Raw genomic sequence first — 17,072 nt, 5'->3', positions numbered from 1 at the left:
TGTTGTTGAGCAATAAAAAATTCGCAGCGTGCGCGTTAACTGAAAGCCGAATTCTTCTGTCTCTCATTCCCCATTAGCAGCCATTGGCATGTTCCAGTAGGAAACGTTAGTACAAGTAGAAGTGTAAGTGTTAGCTAAAAGCCGACTTCTTCTGTCTCTCATTCCCATTAGCAGCCATTGTTTACCTCCAAGGTAGTGCCTGGTGAGATTTCTCCTGTGCGTGATTAAACAATAAAAATTTTGTTCAAAACGCCGTTGATTGATGAAATAAACCAACTAAAGACGCCAGATGTTTTGTAAAAGCAAAACGAAAGAACGCCAGATGTTTCTAAAGCAAAACGAAAAGACGCCAGCTGCTTAACGAAAGACGCCAGATGTTTTCTAAAGCAATGGTTTTCTAAACAATGAAAATTCACAGCGTACATGTAAAATTAACGTGAGCTGCAAGTCGTCATAACTCATCGAACCTTTAGTATAAGCGCGCCCGATCTCACGTCGGTGATGATGTACTGGGCAGAATTCACGGAAGATTCACGGTTTACCGATGAACCTCCGCAGCTTCGCCCACTCATCATCATTCACTCCGTGGATATGCTGTGATTCTTACGTTGGCAATTAGTACGTGTGAAGAACTGCCTCGCAACGAGAAGAAGGTACATCTTTGTCACCGAGTGACATGTAAGCCGATTGTCGCTGAGATTGAATCTTTGCGCTTGGTTATAAATTTTGTCTCGTTTTAGTGTAGCGAATGAAGCGTTCTTATATAGCTATCGGAATATCATGCGTGTGGTTTAACGCGCGACGCGGATGAGCACAGCGATGGCGGTAAGAAAGTGCTGGTTGACCCATTTCAAAGTGTATTTCATAAGGGACAGGTACATCGACCTAATGTATTGTGTATCTTATTTAAAAAAAACGTTGTCCTTTTGTTGTTTTTGAAACAATGTAATCACTGATGTATGTTTGGCATAGAGCTACCACACGATTAAAATGTAAGAAAGATCCGCTTCTCACGCACGTGAAAAGTGAACATGAAACGCGTTAGTTACTCCAAGAAGTAGGCGCCGATTAGCTAGTATTTTATTGAATAGCCTTCCGACATGTACTCGTAAATAGCGCGACCCGCCAAGAGTATTCGCGTTCACATCGTCGCTTTCGGGGCCTACTCGCGCCTTACAATTTCAACCCGTTGCAGCAAGGCAGTTTTGCGTCGCCGACTGAACGCTTGCGAAACCACCTCAGCGCGTAACCAACGGTAGCGCACCGATGCTCGAATAACACATCTGCGGGAACAGCATTTTTTTTTTCAATTTCATACGAAAACTGCCACACCGAAGCATCTCTTAATATTTCATAGCACAAAGGGTGGATACAGGATTTTTTTCCGAAGGGCGATCAGCGTCAGCTGGGAGAACCTGACATGTGCTCTTCTTGGGGTATAAATAAAAAAAGAAAGTAGGGGGAGGGGGTGTCAAGTCATCCGGGCCACCCCTCTGAATTCCGCAGCGATAGCACATAAAATGCTTGAAAAATACGCATAGTGAAGCAATACGCGCGCAAAGCACCCCGCCAGACGCTACCTTTTTAAACTACACAATCGAAAACAAACTACAAACAACATGTTCCGGCACAATCGGTTGGTTCGCTGAGAATCGACGCGCACTAGCTACCTGTCTAACATGTAATTGTTATCGAAATGAAATAAACAAAGTGTAATACTGTCAACAGCAGCGCAGGCATGCGCTGAAGCGGCGATGCAGCTGTGGAGCTCGTACACGAAGTCGGTTTGTCTGTGCCTGCAAAAGTACACGGCGCGAAAACTGTCTCGTTCCGGCATGACACAAAAGAGTGTTCGCCGATGAGTGCCGATGCTGTCACATAACGCCTCTATTAAGAACGGAGAACGTAAACACGGCGTTAATCGTAAGCAGTAGCCGGAGCAACAGAACGATCTGCCGCTTCCCGTCGGTCGCAAGGAAATGTAATAACACATGGAGGCTAGTTTCCTGCTAACCTTTTTTCAGCATCCCATTTTCCTCAATCTCAGAAACACGGCACATCAAATATGTCGGCATTGCCGTTTCTATGAGCCGCCACAGGTCAATAAGCACGCTCCGTGTGCGCACATGCGGAGCGCGCTATGCCTTCAACATGGCGGAAATGCGCACTGCGGCCGCTAGATGGCAGCAGATTTTTCATAAGGTCTATTGTGTGCCATCTTGAGCAATATGAGCTTTAACACCAAATTCATGTTTATTCAACGATTACTTGCAATAATATGAATGTTAAATACTGAATAACAAGACATATGTTTGCGCCTAAGCATTTAGTGTCACGAACACTTTCGCACTTGTCAACTGCATTTGGCCGCTATGACCTCCAAAAGGTAATTTTGTTGTTCCAGCGCATACTGGGGTGCAATCGCGGAACGACGCTATTCCCGATTCCAATGCCATATTCTATGCTATTCTTATCATCCACCACTCGCGGCTGGCTGATCGCGTTGATAATGCGGACGGACCGTCGTTCTGACCAATGGCCAAGCGCAAAAAGCACGAAAAGCATTGGAATAAAAAATAGAATCGTTCCGCGATAGCACCCCTGCTTACAACTATATATCATACTTTCAAAGGCGAGAGAGAGAGCGAGTTAGCGAACTAGAGGCGCTTTGACCGCACCATAGCGCGTTGGTTTTGGCGCTTTATTGGTAGCCACCTTTATGTGGCAGATGCCAAAATTGGCTTAGATGGACATGACCGTATGAGGAACACCATTCGCTCGTCATGACGTGAGTAGCGCGATTCCCTTTCCGCCAGACACGTATGGAACACACCCGCATACCGTGGCCCGTCGTCTGTACTCTAAAAAAAGTTTGAACAGTTAATAAACGCATGTATTTACTAGTTTCGAGCGTACTTTCCAGGGGCGTAGCCAGAAATTTTTTTCTGGGGGGGTTCAACCATACTTTATGTATGTTCGTGCGTGCGTTTGTATGTGTGGATGTATATTGTCACGTGGTCGTGACGTCGACGAACACAGCAGTCAGCACGTCCGAGATGAAACTGTTTATTTGGCCGAAGTTGTGGCCGGGAAGCTGAAACTCAAACTACAGCAATACACTGATAGCGTCAAACAGAGCGTCGACCATCGATCAACTCACCAGCGGCCAAGTGCGTCGGCTTTTATACAGGCGCTATCGAACTTTCCAGCGATATCGCTGGTGGCGGCGTTATCTCTCGATAAAGCTGGAACATTCGCGTGCGGCGCGAAATCTTAACAAAACGATCTACTACAATCGAGAAGCTTCTCGAACACTGCTTCGCGGACAGCCTCGAGCGTTGATAACCGTCCTTGCTGGTCAAACCCAAAAAACATAAAATGAAACAAGAAGTGGGCTGGCAATATATACGCAAGCAAAACTGAAAAATTTCGGGGGGGGGGCTTGAACCCCCCAACCCCCCCCCCCCCCTGGCTACGCCCCTGGTACTTTGCTACCTTCGCAACATCCCTTTACTAGCCAGCAGCAGCTGCTGAAGCCAGTACATTTTGCTGTTACTAACCAGGGAGACTTTCTTAGTCTTTTTAACTGCGCAAGTGTGGTAAACCACACTTGCGCCAGAGACTTCGTTGATGCCGCAGTATATTATGCTGTAACTGTGACAGTCTTATGCAAAATTTGGACAATCTTTAATTTTCTTCATTATGCTAGAATAAAAGTTTAACACACGATAACACACGATTAACACGCGATAACACACATATGGGTAAATGGAAGGCACAAGGCAGTGGGTAGTCTCGAAGATGGCGTTATTTTACCTAGGGATAAGCGTGAGAATGTGGGGTGAGTAATAGAAGCTGAGCAAATCGCTTTGGCCGCTAATCAACGTGTCAGCAAAGTGTCCCTGTCAGTGTGCAAAAATGGGTTTTTATTTATTTATTTATTTATTTATTTATTTATTTATTTATTTATTTATTTATTTATTTATTTATTTATTTATTGCATATACGTACAGCGCCATAGTTGGGCATTATCGTAGGGGATTATTACATACATAAAAATAGCACAAAGCAATATCAAAACTGCAGGCTAGCATATACAGACATCATGGTAAAAGAGACAACACAGTATTACCGAGCTTAAGACAGTCCATTTTACTGACGTTTCATGTGATACTTAAATCGATTCACAAGAAGGTCTCTACGGCAGACGAAAAGTTTGGTGCACATACTATATTATCGGGAAGCAGATTCCATTCTTCAATTGTTCGAGGAAAGAATGAAGCCTTAAAAACCTTGATACCACATTGGTAGGGCCTTATCTTTCTTGAATTGTGACGTCTCTTAGAATGATAATGAGGCTCTTCTATATATACGTTTCTATCAATCCCCGTGTTACCACTGTAAATGCTGTACAAAAGCTTTAGCCTGACTATGTTTCTGCGCGTGGAAAGTAATTTCCATCCTAGTTCTCTTATTTGTGAACTTCGAATTTTCTAATCATAGTTACCCGTGACGAATCTTGCAGCTCTTTTCTGAACGCGTTCTAGCTTATCTTCAAGAACATTTGTGAAAGGGTCCCACGCTGCGCATGCGTATTCCAACACGGGCCTAATATTAGTCACATACAAAGTTTCCTTTAACGCTTTGGGCGCATACTTGGAATTTCTTTGAAAAAAGTGCAATAAGCGACACGCTTTGGCACATGTCTTGTCAATGTGCGATGTCCAGTCCAATGTCGCAGTTAAATTTACACCCACGTGTTTCACTTCATTAGCACACTGCACTAATTTCTTTCCTGTTACTGTTCACGCATCGCCACAACTCCTCTGGATTAGACCTCATTTTTTCAGCCAATGTCGAGGGGTATGTTCTTTTTGCTATTCTTGATTATTGTTTAAATGCTTTTGTTGAAGATCTAAGCTTGTCATTTAAGTCCTGGTTTGGTGTTTTTTAGAATGCCTAATATAATCTGGTCTTCCTTCTTATTGACAAACACAGTTCCCTATTAATCCAGGGTTTATCCTTTCTACGTCTAGATGATGCCATTCTCGAGGGAATATATTTTGCAACCAAAGAGCGGAGCTTGTCGCGGAAAGAGACCCATAGACTTTGTATACTGCTCTGATTGTTGCATTGTACCAGTACTGGTAGGAATAAGGCCAACTCATCATCGATGGCATCGTAATCACCCTGCTCATACATAAAAATCTTTCTCGGACAATTCTTGCTAACCTGTAACCTTTTACATACTACTGTAGCGTGTACGACTTCGTGATCACTTATCCCAGGTACATCCGTTACTGTTTCAACCAATTCGTCATTGTTGCTAACTAGCAAATCTAACGTACTCTCTCGAAATGAGCCATAACGCGTTGGAAAACCAACAAACTGAGCAAGTTCATGGTTCCGCGTTAGTTCAATGATGGCTGAGTGAAGTGCTGAGCCACTCGCCACCACAGGATATTGATTACACCAAGTAACCTCAGGCACGTTAAAATCGCCACCAAGTAGAATGGTCTCTGAAGACAAGAGCGACAGTGACTGTGCGAGGCCACGAAATCATTCTTTCGAGTTTCCTGATCATTCGAGTTTCCTGATACACTGGTATCAATTTGTTCTCATGCGAGTATATGTAATGTATAGTATGTAGTATGCAATACGAGTATGTTCAACGTCACATTGGTGTGCACGTTCTTTTTTGGGGTTCGTATAACTAAGACCAATCCCACAAATAAATTTTCGTTCTTGAAAGCTAGAGCTTGTCTGGTCTTCTTCGTTGCTTCTTGTGTCAATATTTTGCTGCACTATACAGGTAAAATTTCTACTATGATAGGCGTCGCGTTGTATTGTCTCTATAACGCTAGCTATTTTTTGTCGATGGATTTCAAAAGTGGCTACTGGCAAATTGGAGTTCATAATGGAGACCGAGAGAATGCTGCCTTTGTATAACCAGACGGACCGTTTGAGTTCAAGGTTATGCCTTAAAGTCAAACTTTCGGTTTTTGCGTGTCGCCTACTACATTTCAACGCGTGACGAACATATTACTGGCAGGCTAGAATAAAGGAAAGAAGATTACTTTATAAGTGCTCGTTTTTTTTTGTTAGACACAATATTAATGAGAACAGAGGAAAGAATTTCCTTGGCATTGCTGTCTGTTATTTCTCATTAATATCGTGTCAGGCTAGAAGTGGCACACTTGAAGTGGCGCACTTCTCATGTCCTCTTGTATAAGGTTGCTGCCTTCGCATCCAGCTTTGACGAACACCTCCTTGCTTTGGATTCGTGCTTGAAGCTATAGGTCATCTGGGCTCACTCTAAAACCGGAAAAGTGCCGATTTGCATACGCAGAGCTCCTCTTTTTATGACACGCAACTAGGAAGATGATATTTCGCCCCGACCCACTGAAGACAGCCGCTATCGCTTCTTTCCCGCCATCCAGACAGGAGAAGGCAGTGCGCAGGCTTCCCAGTCTGTGCACTCATTACAAACGCTCTGTTAAGAACTTTTCCGGCGTCATCGAGCCACTTACTAACCTGACAAAGACCGACGACGCGTACACGGGGGAACTGCCGCAGGACGACGGATTTCAGGAACTGAAACGACGCTGGCAGTCGCCACTGACTTTGGCACACTTCGACGGTGACGCCGACAAAGAAATACACACCGATGCAAGCTGCGTACGATTTGACGCCGTACTTGTACGATAGACGGATGGTCGAGAAAGGGTGCTTGCTTACGCTAGCCGGTCGCTGTCTAAGCGGTCGCTCTCAAAGTGGAAGATGGATTCCCAACTAGCCCAATCTCAAACTTCGCTATCGAAGACAGAATCAAATGATTCGATCACAGAAAAACACCACATGAACACTACTTGCGCTGCAGCAATGCTTCGCCCATACCATGGCCCTTGAAGGTCGTGAGCGACCACCACGCCTTCCGCTGGCTAGCAAACCTGAAGGACCCTTCAAATCGCTTAGCACGGGGATTCCTAAGAGTTCAGCAATTTGTGTCACCATAGCTCATCCTGTTGCCTGTGATTTCCTTCCTGGCTATTGTAGGTTACAAGCTCAGACAGAAGCATTCTGATGCAAACTGCTCGTCCGGTTGACCCGCCTCTGCAAGACAATCTCGACGAAGACCGTTTCTTGGGACCCACAAATGCCGATGGCTTCGCCGAGCAACAGTGATGTGATCCGGAACTAAGAAGCCTGGCAGAATATTTAGATGGCAAGAACACCGTTTTCCCTAAAGTATTTAGACTAATACTGACGTCGTTTTGCTTCCGAAACAACGTTCTCCTCAAAGACAACTTCTCGCCAGCCCGCGCCAACTACCTCCTGGTCGTAACCTCGGTATTGCTGCGAGACGTTCTGCAGGCCTTGTATGACAACCCTACGGTTGGCGACCTCGGCGTTCCCCAAACGCTCGCGAGAATACAAGAAAAGTACTACTGGCCACGCCTTTCTGTCAACTTGTCTGTTTCCGTGAGGGCGTGCCGGGACTGTCAGCGACGCGAGACACGTGAAGAATGCCAGCGGGATTTCTTCAGCCCATCGAGACACCTCGTCGATCATTCCAGCGATTCGGGATAGACTTGCGGCGTCGGAAGATTGGAAGATTAATAAAAATACAGATGATAACCATATTTCAAAGAACTGTTTTTCTTAGTTGCGTAGCGCGACAGACGTGTCGCTGATGTCGTTGCTCTTTTTCTTCCTAATGCGATGAGCTTCCATGAATGAGCTCACTGGCAAGCGCATTCCCGCTTCTGCCAAGAATTCGAATACTAGTCTCCTACCTCGGTGTACAATAAAGCTATCTATCTATCTATCTATCTATCTATCTATCTATCTATCTATCTATCTATCTATCTATCTATCTATCTATCTATCTATCTATCTATCTATCTATCTATCTATCTATCTATCTATCTATCTATCTATCTATCTATCTATCTATCTATCTATCTATCTATCTATCTATCTATCTATCTATCTATCTATCTATCCGCACTGCTGACAGGCACAGATCCTACAGAGCATAGGTAAATGAATATAATAATAATTTATTTTTACGTCCCTAAACCACGATATGGTTATGAGTGACGCCGTAGCAGAGGGTTCCGGTAATGTCGACCACCTGGGGTACTTTAACGTGCACCTAAATCAAAGCACACGGGCCTCAAGCATTTCACCTCCATCGAAATGCAGCCGCCCCGGCTGGGATTCGATCCCCCGGCCTTCGGGTGAGCGGTTGAGATAAGTGAATGGAAAGACAAATTATTGTCAACAGATCGGTCGTGTTCCCATGTTCGTTCTTTGACGCATTGGCCCTGTCCTATGTACACGTTTCCACAATTTAATGAATGAATGAATGTGAGCTTTATTTAAAGAAAAGGACGACTCAATTAGCTGTTGTATGGGATGAGGTTGGAAAGCGGTAAGAGGATCGAATGGGGATGAGTAGAGAGCAGATTTTATGTGCATGCCTATTTTGTTCCTTGCGCTCCTATCGCCCCACTTTGAGCATAAATTAGAGATTAAGAGGAACTTTTATAGCGTTTTTGTAGTGCCTATAAATACCTATTTTATGCGTTTGGGCCTAAATTGCTATAAGTGCCTATAAATGCCTCTTTTCAAAATTGATGGCCGTATGAACACTACTTAGCATCAAGTTACGCTTTCCAGTGCAGTTTGAGACCTTTATTCATGTTTCCGGAAAACATTGACTGTTCGGAACTTTATGGAGTTGAACCTGTCCTCTGTTTTAACCAACTTCCGGAGAAAGAGAACACTAGCAGCAGTGAATTGGGACGGGCCGACCAGCATACGCCGCCGCGCTGACATGGCGCGAACGGTTGGCCAATGCGAAACCGCGCAGAGCCGTCAGTAAGTCTGCCTTTTCGGTAGATGTAGAGGACTTGCTTTGCTTTGTTTCGCACGATGTTCTGTTTTGCCTCATGTGAGCTGTTGTATAGAAATGAGCGGTGATGTTTCCAGAATTCTACCCTGTCGATATTTATATGGTTTTAATAGAGTATTACCTATCCTGAAGCTGTGTTTCTTTTGACAGTGAGATATTCATCTAGCCAAAGCGAATTTATATCGGTTCGTGTATTACCTCATACAGTACTTTGTAATATGTATTTAGCATCTGTTGAGCATAAATGGAATAACTTTTTGGACAGCGAGATGATACTACGAGTTTTCAGGTACGTGGATGACTTTCTCGTCATTTCGAAGTGTAATCCCACGCAGACGAATGCAAGTGCGGTTGAGGATGTTTCAAACTTGTTTAGGAGACTTGGAAAAGGCGTAGCCTTCATCCATGTGCTTCCTAAGAATGACGCCTGCAATTTTTAGATATAATAATGTGCTTTCTAGGGGGCAGTATATTTTCTGAAAGTACTCTCACCGTGCTCAAAAACAGCTTTTGCCTTTCGATTCTACTCGCAGTAAGGCAGTAAAACGAGCCATTGCATCACTGTGCCTTGAACCGGTGCTGGCAAAGATCTGTGTTCACTGGGCTCAGGAGAGTTTTACTTTCCATATTGAGCGCTTACAGACAGCGGGCTTCCCCTGCTCAGACTTGACTGTTGTGTCGGACACAGTCTTTCAGAAACTGAAAGTCAAGATGAAGCCTGACCCTGCTCTTACAACTAAAACGCCGCAACTGGAGCTCTGTGTGCATAAAGTGTCGGACAAGTTGTAAATTTGGCCAATCGATACAACGTACCTATTGTTTTTTCAACGCCGCATAAACTGGCTGCGCTATGCCCACGCTTTTCGGGACCACCTAAGGAGCTAACGAGCCCAAAAACGCACGTTCAGCCCTGGGTTACATGCGCCATAGGAGTCGTGTACGAATTCCCATGCACTTGCAGAAACGTTTATATCGCACAAACAGGTCAATGCGTCAACGATCGAGCACGAGAACGCGAGCGATCTGTTAGTAACAATTCACTGTAGTATTTTTTTTTTTTTATTTATGAGTACCTTACAGCGCCCTCGTGGGGCATTGTGTAAGGGGGGCAATACAGCGTGTACAAAAAAGATATAAATATACATAGGTGAAATACAGATTATTACAGATGTAACTGAACACACGAACATAGTAATGCAAAATATACTAAAACAGCGAAATGTAGTGTCTAAAGGCGTTACACAAAAGATAATATAAAGTAACTATTTAAACACGAACAGTTTAACAAGATATGATAACTGCCGAAAGAGTTTTTCGCAAATAACTGAATACAGAGGATAAAATAAAAACAGGGGAAAAAAAGAAAAAGAAAACGTACCGGTTACAGCATTGCAACGCCATACATCAAATTTCGATGCATAAATATTTTTTAAGGTTGTTTAAAAACTTTGCGTGATCTCGCTGTGATGCGAGATCATCTGGTAGGTCATTCCACAATCGAATCGCTCGTGGAAGAGCCGAAAGGTTGAACGCGTCAGTTTCACCGTACATGCGTGATAAGCTATGGTTGTTATGTAATCGGCGTGAAGTTCGATGAGCTAGATTAAGGTGAACAGATGGCATCATGCTAGTGTGGATGAGTTTGTGGAATAGTGATAAAAGGGAAATGTCACGGCGGATTTTTAGTGGCTCGAGTGCAAGGCCTTGTTTAATCTGTGTTATGCTAGATGGGTAGCTGTAATTACGCGTAATGAATCGACTGGCTCGGTTCTGGATAGATTCTAACATATTAATTAGGTATTGTTGATGCGGTGACCAAATGGAGGAGGCGTACTCTAGCTGCGGACGGATTAAAGCAAGATACGCGAGTTTCCGTACATCGGAAGGAGAACTGTATAAATTACGGCGTAGAAAACCTAATGATTTTGATGCGTTAGCACAGATGGAAGTGATATGTGTGGACCAGGAAAGATTTGGAGTTAGGTTTATGCCTAAGTACTTATAGTGCTGAGCGCGTTCCACAATGCTGTTACCAATTATGTATAGGCCACTAAAGTTATGATGTTTTCGACTAAAAGTGATTAGTTTGCACTTAGAAACGTTTAATGTCATCTGCCAGGTATTGCACCACTCACCAATACGCTCAAGGTCTTGTTGAAGGGCAAGATGATCACTACTGCTGCGGATGGGACGGTAAATAATGCTGTCATCGGCGAATATGCGCATACAAGATGATAAACTGTCCGGCAGGTCATTAATGTAGATGAGGAAAAGTAAGGGGCCGAGAACACTTCCTTGCGGAACACCAGAGGAAACGTAACAAAGTGATGAAGAGGAATTGTTTGCGATAGTGAATTGCTGCCGGTTTGTTAGGAAGTTGCGGAGCCATGTTAGCGTAAGCGAATCTAGTTTTAGCGATGATAGTTTTAAAATCAAACGGCAGTGAGCAACACGATCGAAAGCCTTTGCAAAGTCAAGGAATATGCAGTCTGTCTGTAGATTATTGTTCATGTTAGAATGTAAGTCGGTAGTAAATTCGAAAAGTTGAGTCTCACAAGAAAGACCCTTTCGAAACCCATGCTGGTTAGAAAAGAAGAATTTGTTAGATTCTAAATGAGTGTAAATGTTAGAAGCTAAGATATGCTCAAGCATCTTACAAGAGATGCATGTTAAGGAAATGGGTCGATAATTACCAGGTGAACTTTTACTCCCACTTTTATGGACCGGCACTACTTTGGCTATCTTCCAGTCGGTAGGCAACAATCCTGTAGTTAGTGACTGCCGAAAAATGTGGAATAGAATTCTACTAGAGACTGATATAGTGTTCCTTAAAATTTTAGAATTTATATCGTCAATACCAGAAGACGAAGACAGTTTCAGATTTTCTATGATTTTAGAGATACCTTCAATTGTAATATCGATGGGTGCCATGTATGAGTAGTCCCGTTCGAGAATTTCGGGAAGATGGTCGTTTTCACTAGTAAAGACAGATGAAAAGAATGAGTTAAAAATATATGGACAATCAGTGTCGGCAAGAGGAGTGTTATTTTCATCATGCAAAGAAATGAAGTTATCGTCGCAGTCAGGATTTATTACTTTCCAGAACTTCTTCGGATTAGATTTAAGGAGTGATGGTAAGTCCTGGGAATAGTATTTATTTTTGGCAGTTGCTATTTCGTGGCAATATGTTTCTAGGCATGCTTCGTACCTATCCCAAGAAGACGGCGAACGTGAATTTTTCGCTGACCTATAGAGACGCTTCTTTCTGTTTTTGAGTCTGCGCAGAGACTTGTTGAACCATGGATTGGTTTTATCGTTAGTAATCGTTATCAAAGGCACGTGTTTTTCTATTAGCGCCGAAATCTTATTTCTGAAAAGAACCCAGTTTTCTTCTACTGAGCGACTGTAAAAAGAGGGTAGTAACACGTTATCAGAAAAGGAAGCAAGTTCCATGTTAATGGCATGGTAGTTGGCTTTATTGTAATCCCTAATTTTCTTAGTTTCTGTTCCTGCAAAAGGCGGCTGGATAGCAAGAGCTACTTGTAGTAATTTGTGATCACTAAATCCATTCAAATAGTCAATGTGGCTAATTGTTTCAGGTGCAGTTGTCAGAATGAGGTCTAGCGTATTCGAACCGCGTGTTGGGTGAGTAATAACCTGAGCAAAATTAAAGTCTAAAGTTAAGTTAATGAAGTCAGCTGAGTGTTTACAAGAAGACGACAACTGCTCCCAGTCAATAAAGGGTAGATTAAAATCGCCGAAGAGATATACAGTGCGAGCCTGGCAAACTTCGATGGCAGTACTAATGCTGCTGCGCAACTCATCTAAGAAGGAATGATGACAATCAGGAGCACGATAACAGCTGCCGAGCAACACTTTTCTGGAATGAATAGTGCAACCTACCCAGACAATTTCAATCTTAGAATTTGAAGTGATGGCGTATGACGTGATGGATCTTTTAATGGCCAGAAGAACACCACCACCCCTTCTGTCAACACGATCACATCGATAGATGTTATATCTGTTGGTACAAGAAAAAATTTCACTGTCATTGATGTCAGCGTTCAGCCACGTCTCGGTGAAGACAAGAATATCAGAAAGGCTATCATCGATGTAAGATGAGACCGTGTCACGTTTGGAAAGGATACTTCTAATATTAGTGAATGATACTGTTAGTGATGGAGGAGTGCAAGGCTGATGCCGCTTTTGCTGCCTAGATGTTCGTGTGTTTACTTCTAGCTACCTGCGTGAGCGTACAACGGACTTGGTGATGGCATCGTAGACGTAGCTTACGTTTTCGATGCGCAGCTTGTCTACTAGAAGCTTAAATGGCTTATTTTGAGTTTTTGCGAATTCTATTAGCTTTCTGCGAGTCTGTCGCGTTGCTAACGAAAAATCCTCGCGTATTGAAAACGCTGTTCCCCTCAGGTTACGTGCTTGCGACAAGATTTGCTCCTTATCTTTAAAAAAGGTCAGTTTGGCAATGATCGGCCGACACTTTTCTTTATCATGTCTACCCAATCTGTGAACCCGTTCGAACTGTGTACTTGTTAGTGTAAGCTGTAACTTTTCAGAACAGAACTTAATAATTTTCTGTTCTGAAGCTGCCCAATCCTCATTAGCATGGTCTTCCAAACCGAAGAACAGGAGGTTGGATCGACGCATCCTGTTTTCCGCTTCATCACATCGCGAAGATATCGACATCAGCTGATCTGTCACTCCGCGCAGTGTGTCTGCAGGTGCGGCCGGAGCAGTGGCAGCTGCCGAAGCTCCTGCCTGCTCAAGTAACACCACCTTTGCATTTAAGCGCTTAATTTCATGTTCAGCAGACTTCAGTTTCTCAGACATATCGCTAAAAGTAGGTACTGCGCTGTCGCCGGCCGTAAGCCGGGTGGCATGATTCTTCTCCAACGCGTCGACCTTTAGCCTAAGTTGCTTCATTTCGTCGAGGACTGTATTATGCTGAGTTACTAAAGCAGCGTATCCATCTTTGAGTTCACGTACACTTTCCAGAGCCTGCGCAAATGTGTCAGCCTCAGACTTCGACATAGGCCCAGGGTTTAATTCAACGTCGCCAGCGAGCAATAACAAAAGGTCGAATAAAGTACAACATGCACTAGACAGGCAAGATGACAGTCGTTTCAATACATCGGTAAGCTCTGGTGGGCACGACACCGCGAAAAGGCAATAATTGCTACTTTTTATGGTAGTAGCATGGCTGAGGTAACTGACCTGCAAAAACATGGGCTGTGAGCGTGGCATGTTCGATGCGGTGTCGAGCCCGAAGTGGGAGGCACCAGACTGGCTTATATATCCCGCGGTGCGCACTCCCAGCGTCGCTGTTGCCGACCTTGGTTGCCAGACGAGGTAGTTCGTGGCGTCCAGATCTGGCATTGATGGCACCCGAGGCGGCTCACTGATGGGCAGTGAATCGGCTGTGAGTCGACCAGAGCCGATCACGCCGGGACACAAAGCACAGGAAGCCGCAGTGGGCACTGTCGCAGACATCGGCTTCCAGCTGAAGTTGACGGTTCCGTTCACATCTGGTAGGAATGATGTCGGCAGCAGCTCGTCGAAAGGCGCTGGAACGGCTGCGAGTCGGAAAGAGCTGAGCAGGCCAGAACAGAATACCCAGGTGACGGCAATCTGCAAAAACATGGGCTGTGAGCGTGGCATGTTCGATGCGGTGTCGAGCCCGAAGTGGGAGGCACCAGACTGGCTTATATATCCCGCGGTGCGCACTCCCAGCGTCGCTGTTGCCGACCTTGGTTGCCAGACGAGGTAGTTCGTGGCGTCCAGATCTGGCATTGATGGCACCCGAGGCGGCTCACTGATGGGCAGTGAATCGGCTGTGAGTCGACCAGAGCCGATCACGCCGGGACACAAAGCACAGGAAGCCGCAGTGGGCACTGTCGCAGACATCGGCTTCCAGCTGAAGTTGACGGTTCCGTTCACATCTGGTAGGAATGATGTCGGCAGCAGCTCGTCGAAAGGCGCTGGAACGGCTGCGAGTCGGAAAGAGCTGAGCAGGCCAGAACAGAATACCCAGGTGACGGCAATCTGCAAAAACATGGGCTGTGAGCGTGGCATGTTCGATGCGGTGTCGAGCCCGAAGTGGGAGGCACCAGACTGGCTTATATATCCCGCGGTGCGCACTCCCAGCGTCGCTGTTGCCGACCTTGGTTGCCAGACGAGGACTGGCTAGGATTGATAGGCGGGCGAGTTGGAACTTATCCATCTTTGCGCAGCGCACGAAATTGACAAGGCACACAAGAGAAGAGGACGGGACAATTCATCGTCTTTACCTTGTATGACGTGTGCCTGTGAGCCAGTGCTGACTATAACATTATAATTTATTTTTTTAATTCATTTTTGCTTAGTGCACCCTCAATGAGGTTATTCCAGGAGCGGGAAAAAACAAATGAACATTCATGAACAGGCTTGTAAAAATTCTTTAAGTGTTAAGGAACGGACACTTCGGGGGAACAAATTCCACGCTTGGATCATTGTAGAAAAAAAACTGTGCTTGAACAAGTCAGCGCGGGTGAAAAAGGTTGCAAAGTTAAGGGCGTGGTCGCTCCTCGTAAACGAAGTTCGGGAAAACTTAAGGTAATTAATTGTCTGGGGTGTCAAGGTGGGGGACCTGACTAGAGTGTGAAGAAACCTCAGGCATGCAACATGGCGATGCTTTGCAAGTGTAGTGAGATCTAGCTGAGGAAGAAAATTGGACGAATAAAAATGCATGTCGTATCGTTTGCATATAAAATGCACAGCCCTTTTTTGAACGGATTCTAGTTTTTTTGACACCACATTTCCTATTGTGGTGCCATATTCGAGAATTGGACGAATGAGAGTTTCGCACGTAAGAAGTTTGATTTCGTGAGGAGCAAGACGAGCAAGTACGATGTAAATAAGCTAATCTCTTAACCGCCTTGTAGCATGTGAGATCAATGTGTTAGAACGATGAAAAAATCTGTTTCATAAGGATACCAAGGTACCTGAATTCGAACTCTCTTGATAAACTGAGATTATCAAAACCATAGTAAAAAATTGGGGGACCCTTAAGCTTCGATTTTAAGAGGTGAACGCGATAGCGAAATCCGGCGCCCAGTGCGCCCTTCCACCACTAAGTGCATACTTATTAATGTGTGTTGTTACACACACACGCACGCAGACAGACACGCACGTGCGCTATGTATCTATATAGTAATGGTACAGGCACTGGTACAGGTTTTCGATCTAAAGCACTTCCCTGGGCTATAGTCGAGACATATTTCTCACAATGCCTCAGAGATGGCAGCACGTTATATAATGTTTGCTGTTTGCTTGATCAACGCCTCTAGAAAGGAGCATGGCCTCCGAGATGGCGGGGACGCCGCGCGCCCGCCATCTCGGAGGTCATACAAAGGAGACGTTGGCTTGATATGTTTTCCGCTAGATGGACATAGTTGTCCAATTCTGGAGCTCTTTGAAAGTTCGTATGTGTTTTAGCGGCGATGGCTGCACTATCCCGGCTTTTTTCGAAGCATGGCATCGCGCAGAAAACGTAGTTTGACGGCCTCGTCAATGCGCCTACAAATCGCCGAATGGGCTCATTTTCTTCGTGACACCAGCCGAAGAAAATGCGTTAAGGAGATTCCTGCATGGCATTTATGTACTGTTTTTTCCCGAAGCAGTTGCAAGTAATATTGCGGCCTTGTGGTAGGGCACCTGCTTGCCACGCAAACCAACGTTACTAGAACAAACTCAGCTTCAAAGCTCCGTATCTCCGCCAGCGGAGGAGGGTGGTCCGAACGGCGGTCGCGAGAACTAGCGGCGCTGCAGTTCCGTCTTGCGTAAAGTCACTGGAACGGGAAAAGTACCGCGACCGTCCTGCCCGCCGCCATATTTGGTCCTGTGCGGCCGAAGCTGCGGCGGCGCGGTGTTGATTTCACGCGGAGTAACGCATCTATCTATCTATCTATCTATCTATCTATCTATCTATCTATCTATCTATCTATCTATCTATCTATCTATCTATCTATCTATCTATCTATCTATCTATCTATCTATCCGCCCACGACTATGTGCTCTCCTGGCCGTTTTGTTAATGGGATGTATACCAAATTTGGTATGGCATAACATGACTGTATGACGAATACAAACAACAGGT

The 17,072-nt window shown here is 44.7% G+C and overlaps 1 protein-coding gene across 1 annotated transcript in view; it reads right to left on the bottom strand.

The window, feature by feature from the left end:
- The window catches only part of LOC119403657 (parathyroid hormone/parathyroid hormone-related peptide receptor-like), a 246,366-nt gene that overhangs the window by 64,008 nt on the left and 165,286 nt on the right, over nucleotides 1–17,072 (bottom strand). The gene's annotated exons all lie outside the window — the stretch shown is intronic.

This window comes from Rhipicephalus sanguineus, chromosome 8 (genome assembly GCF_013339695.2).
Source record: "Rhipicephalus sanguineus isolate Rsan-2018 chromosome 8, BIME_Rsan_1.4, whole genome shotgun sequence".
Lineage (NCBI taxonomy): Eukaryota > Metazoa > Arthropoda > Arachnida > Ixodida > Ixodidae > Rhipicephalus > Rhipicephalus sanguineus.
The sequence above is the reverse complement of the archived record's forward strand: the minus strand, read 5'-3'. Positions and strand labels throughout refer to the sequence as shown.